The sequence below is a fragment of the Pteropus vampyrus genome, unplaced genomic scaffold, assembly GCF_000151845.1.
Source record: "Pteropus vampyrus isolate Shadow unplaced genomic scaffold, Pvam_2.0 Scaffold15, whole genome shotgun sequence".
Taxonomy (NCBI): domain Eukaryota; kingdom Metazoa; phylum Chordata; class Mammalia; order Chiroptera; family Pteropodidae; genus Pteropus; species Pteropus vampyrus.
Genome location: NW_011888796.1, coordinates 6,083,390 through 6,089,389, shown reverse-complemented (window position 1 = coordinate 6,089,389; position 6,000 = coordinate 6,083,390). Strand labels below are relative to the sequence as shown.

Below are 6,000 nucleotides of genomic sequence, written 5' to 3'. Positions count from 1 at the left end.
ATTTATATACATAAATTTATATACATTGCATCATATACTATCCCCTAAAATATAAAAATAGAATTAACGTAGGGTAAGGAACATAGAATTAACATAGGGTGAGGAAGACAGTGCAGAGCTGCACTATCAAATATAAATGACTCAATAGGTAATTTGTATTTAATTTCAATGTCACTATTTTTCCAAATCTCCCAAGCATCTTTTGGATTTCCACACAGCTATTGTATTTTCTACAACTATTGACCCATCAGGTCCTTTTATCTTTCTGCGCCTACTTTTTCTTCAAGCCGAAGTGTGTAGATGCTTTTTCAGTTACAGAGGGGAGATTTGCACTAATCATTAGAAAGGATTATATAAACGGAACTAGTTATCTGGGGCTGATGCACTATTTGGCAATTCATTCATCAACAACGGTCTTGTAAAAACATTAAAAGGAGAACTCCTCATCCTCTCTAAATTAACATTAATGATCATTAGTGACCCAGAGTCAATTTATTATTGCTTTCTTTATTTTGTTAGACATAGATTTTCAACGTTAAGGAAGCGCATTTTGTAATTACTAAAGGGCTTCTTAAAGGACTTTAGTCAATGATATTTAGATACCCTACAAGAAAAACCAAAACCTAAGTTTAAAGTTTAAATAGCTTCTCTTCTCCTTCAGTTGGTGCCTAAGTAGTTGCTTGCAGAAAAGCTTGACCAACTGAATGACAAAGTTGAAAAGTCCTTTGTTATTGATGACATGCTTGGTTTTAAAATTTGAGAGCAATAAGGCGTGACTATTTTCCTGTTTTCAGAATTAGCAAGAGCAGCAGGACAAGAATAATAGGTAGGTTCATTATGCCTAAGAAGTTGACGTTTTTTTTTTTTTTTTCCAGAAAATAATTGCTTTTCTGGAGTGCAAAAAGCTTTTGCTTATTTAGTGTCAAGATCTGTTATGTCGATCGGGGATGAAGTCACTCTTCCCACTGTTTGTAGGGCAGAAAGTCAATAAATGTGATTGGCAGCTTTGTGCAACATTGAAAAGTCTCCAGCAGATTTCTCACTTGGGACCCACTAAAAACCAGAGGACTCCAGGAAGTAAAGTCGATTGTCCTCTTTTGACATAGGGCCATAAACATAATGGAATGAAAGATTTGAGCACAATAATCTCTACTGATTGCTTTGGTCGGATCACACCCAGCTTTCTTTTCCTCTCAGATGCTGTTGTTTCAGAAAGTATTACTAGAAATGCATTATCTGTCTAATATTGTGTAACAAGATACCTGATTTTAAATGGGCACAGGGAAGTAGTGGAGTGGAATGCTTAAGGTCATGGGCTTTTGAACAAGAGATCTGAATTTAAATGTTGACTCAGCGGGTTGTATGACTTTGGGTGAGTAACCCAAAGTTGTTTTCGTTTCTTTATCTATCTTATGGGGGAAGATAACAGTATTTCCCACAGAGTGTTTTGGTGAAAACTGAAGTTATTTATGTAAAATGTGTGTCAGATAGTGATGGCTACTACTAGAATTATTATCATTATTGAGATTACTGGGGAATGGCCAAAAGTTATCCTTTGGTCTTGCAGGGGACACTGAAGGTAAATTTATCCTGGCATTAACATCTCTGGAGAGAGGAATTTTTGCACATATAGCCAGGTTAATGTTTAGTAAATGGTCACCTGAGGCTTGTCAAAGCAAGAAGATATTTGAACATACAATGGAATCCATGTTTTAAGGTGTCATAATAGAAAGATAGATCTTATTTCTACCCTTTTTCTGTAAAAAGCTATAATGATGAGGATAAATCTGATAGTTCTCTAACATCACATCTTGTGATAGTCTATCATATTTGAGTTTTATAGTCTATCATATTTGAGTTTTTGCCAGCATTGGTACAAAGCATTTGAATCACATTCACCCTAGGAGGCCCAGGGAGAGGTTCTGATACACTGCAGAGAAAAAGGGGTTTGCAGCCACCAGGAACATATAACTCAGGCCAGCCATTAGGGAATGAGAGCACCCCTTTTCCAAGTGGAGAAAGATCAAAAAGAGGCAGGATATTTCTCTGCTTTCGGTTAGGAGAAGCATGGGCAAGCCTTCCCACTCCGTCTTCTATCTTTAGTTGCAGGTGTTACAAGACTGGTAGATACCTTTGGTGGAAGTATTGAGGGTGGGGTGGGGTTGAAGGCCTTGTAGCTGGGGGTCATTGGGTTGGGGATTGGAGGGAGGACTGCTGCCCTGGATGAAAAGAGGGGCCTGGGCAGTTCCCAGAGCCGTGGATGCGGATCAGGGAATGAGAGGGAGGGTACTTTGGGTTTCCTTTCAAGTTGCCCATCTCATTTCACACATTAATAATAAGGACAAGGATTTAGGCTCACTGCCCTGTCCAAAGTGAGCGAGGGTGGGGGGACTACATTTGTCCTTTGGGTACCTGAGTATGGAATTCCAGATGAAGGAAAGTGTTGCGTGGTCTTAAATTTATTAGGAGTATCTTCTTATTACCCCCCACCTCCCCAAAAGAAGACAATAACCAAAAAAGCTTAATTTTCTATAGAAAATACAATTTTCATTTCTTTTTAGAAAAAACAACTGAGCTTTTTGTCTACAGTGTTCTTTTATCTGGATCCAGATTTTTATAAAGCCTTGAATTCATTGATACATGAAAAACTGAGGCCATTGTTGACAGGAATTGTGTATGTTAGTAAATTATGCATAAGAGTAGCAGGAAAAAAAAAAACAAAAACCCAAGCCTCTGGGGTTGTATTGAACCTTTTCCTTTCTGCTTTCCGTGAGTGAATGGCAGAGGGCTGGCAGCGGGTGGGCGGGGCAGTGGCTGGTGAATGAGGAAAATTAGCTTGGCTGGGTTGATTTTTCTCTTTGAACAAGACCTTGTGCCCAAATGTCATATATATCATTTTGCTTGAATGGATATGAAATGTGCTGGGAAAATAAATAGGTCTCCAGTGTGCAGGGACTCCTTGTTGACGACTTCGCTTTAAGCGCTCTCCCTAAGGGAGGTGGTGATGTTTGCCCCTCACCTGTGAACCTGCTCCCTTGGCTTTGGCTAAGGTACTTTCCTTCTTTTGCCTTTTAAAGCTCCACTAAGTAGTTTCCTTCTGGCTCTAGAGAAAGCTGGAGTGTTTTATTCCCTGATGAGCATTTGAGAACTGGATTCTTTGGTTTACTTTCTACTCCCTCCTTCTAGGACATGCGCACCCCCGTGCACACACACATAATCTCTGTGTGTGTGTGTCTCTCTGTCTGTCTTGCATTTGCTCTTTATGGCAAGCACATTATTATTCTTTTTTTTTTTTCTCTTGCATATTTGAGCGTTGCCTTGCATTTCAACCCAATTGTCTTCTGCTTCTGCTCTTGAGAATATGATGTTGGGAGATTCAGAATAATTAATTTCAGTTCACTGCTGACTCACATGGGGTGATTTGAGTGGCAGCAGCTAGAGCCGACAGCCTGTGGGATCAAGTTCATGTGCCTTAGTAGCTGCCACTGCAGTGCTGAGAGTAGATGTGGGACTGAAGGGACTGACACCTGGGATCTGTACAGAATTCTAAACCATTATGTGGAAGACAGGAATAAAAAAAGCTGTATTGGGAAAAGATGATCAAGACAGAACAACTAACTAGACTAGAGAACAAGACGAAAGGAGAGAGGGAGAGTAAAGAATCAAGCCGGACATCGTAATAGAATGTAATCCCAGGCTAGGAGAGGACTAAAGAAATCAGTTGGGAAAGAGTAAAAGGATGAGTCAACAGAGATGCTTTGCATATTGAAAATTCTCATTTTGGTAGAATCTAGTCAATTATTATTTTTTTTGTCGAATATCTTACATAATTATGTGCCCATGTTTCAATACTTAGTAAGTTGCTTTCATCTATTTTAGGGTTGTTTTGGAAAATATGAAAAAAAATCCCTCCAGCATATGGCAGGACCCCAATTAAAATGGATAAATACAAAAGAGAATTTGACTCATAATAACAGAAGTCTAGGGGTAAGGCTGACTAGGTATGGCTGAGCCCAGGGACTCAAACAAGGATTTCATTTCCTCCCTCCCTCCCTCCTTCCCTTTCTTTCTCTCTCCTGCTTTCTCTTTTTCTGCCCCTCTTTTTGCATCTCTGTCCCTTTTTACTCTTAGCCCTCTATCCCCCGACCGTTAATCCTCTCATCTCTCTCCCTTTCTTTTTCCTCTCCTTCTTTCCCTTGGCCTTCTCTCTCTGACTCCGCCCCTCTCCCCACTCTCTCTTTCCCCACCCCACCCCTCACTCCTGCTCCCTGTGCTCTCCTGATCTCTCTCTCCACGTCCCTGACAATTTCTCTCTGATTCTATTCTCTCTCTCTCTCTCTCTCTTCCTTCTACTCTTGCTCTTTCTGCCTCCTCTCTCTCTCTGCTCCTATTTTCCATCCCTCCATCCTTCCTACCTCTCATCCCATCCTCTCTTTGCCTTGCTCTTTCCCTTCTGCTCCCTTGGCCACCTTTTGCCTCTCTGCCTCCATTTTCTCTCTTGCTCTGCCTTCCATTCCTTCTCTCCTTTCCCACTCTTCACCCCTCTCATAATTCTGATGTCCCACATGCTAACTTTATTCTAGGGCGGGATCTCTCCTATGGTGATCTCCCTGCAGCTCCAGACTTATATTATCTGGTTTAGACTTCCCAGTAGCAAAAGAGTTTCTCTGTCACAATAGTTTCAGCAAAAAATCCCAGGATTGCCTCTCATTTGGTGGACATGGGGCTGGAATATGTCAGCTGAGGATGAGTGGTGGTATCCCTTTGAGCCATGAGAACAGACATTCAGGAAAATCGAGGTGCTAGAGTAGAGGAATTGGGGATTGGATTCAGAAGAAAGGGTATCGGATCCTCGGCAAGCGAAAAATAAGGTGCCATTACTATTCCCATCAGCCAGTCTACTGACTAGTGGTACATTGACTACTTTTCAAAAGACAGCATCATTAATAATCCAAAATGAAAAAGCTGTAACAACCCCACAGTCTCAGGAGGATACAAAATAAAGGTTTATTTCTCAATGTTTGTTTCTTACTCTCCATAGTGCAGTGCAGGTGGAGCAGCCTTCTGTAAAGCTTTCCTTAATGTGATAACACAGAGGTTGAGGCTTTTTCTTTTTTATCATGGGATGTTGTACTGAAGTCCTTCACTTCCAGCTGCATGAATGACAACGGAAGAGTGTAAAATGCACATGATTTATGGCCACACTCAGATGGTGTGCAGGATTTCTGCCCGCAACCCATTGGTCAGAATCCAATCCTTCGTTCCCACTCTTAACTGCAAAGGATGCTGGGAATTCAATGTTCTTATGTTCCCAGAAAGAATATGAATGAGGTTTGAGGAATGCACAGCACTGTTAGGGCCATAGCTTGTTTGGATATGGCAAGCACCCGGAACTGAACCAATGTAAACTTAATGCTGGATATTATGAGATAGAAATTGCTTTCCTCTGAAATGCTTTGGCTCTACACCTTGTCCTAAAATTCTGCTTTTCTTGTGAAGCCTTCTGATTGGGCACCGTATTTGAGAGCTTGGACCTTGGAAGCGAATGGCATGAGTTAAGCCCCAGCTTCCCCATGTGCTAGGGGTAATCGTGAACTAATTAGCCTCTCTAAGCCTTTGTTTCCTCTTATGTGCTGTGCAAGAAAATATCATTAATAATAATCCAAATTTAAAATGTCCTCACCTGAAACTAAAACATATAAAGTTATGTGTCACTTGTATCTAAATGAAAAAGACATTCCAATCGCTTTGGTGGTTGTGATGTTTTTTCTTTTTCTAGCTGTAATTTTACTTAGCAACTCGGTGAAGCTCAGCAAGTCAGTGGTGCATCTGGGCATGGCTGCACTGTACGCTCCAGTTCTCCGCCTCCTAGAATCTGACAGTTTCAGAGCTGAAGGGAGATTGGTTCAGTGTTCACTCATTCCAACCCTCTCATTTTACAAAAGAGGAAACTGAGGCCCAGAAAGTGTCCTTGACTGCGCACACAGTCACACAGCATGT

At 41.1% G+C, this 6,000-nt stretch overlaps 1 long non-coding RNA gene across 1 annotated transcript in view; it reads right to left on the bottom strand.

Annotated features, from left to right (window-relative positions):
- Positions 1-3,524, bottom strand: part of LOC111734926 — a 16,439-nt gene extending 12,915 nt beyond the window's left edge. Inside the window, exon 1 of the long non-coding RNA XR_002778631.1 lies at positions 3,513-3,524. This is a non-coding gene — a long non-coding RNA (uncharacterized LOC111734926). The remainder of the gene's footprint in view (positions 1-3,512) is intronic.
- Positions 3,525-6,000: the final 2,476 nt, after the last annotated feature.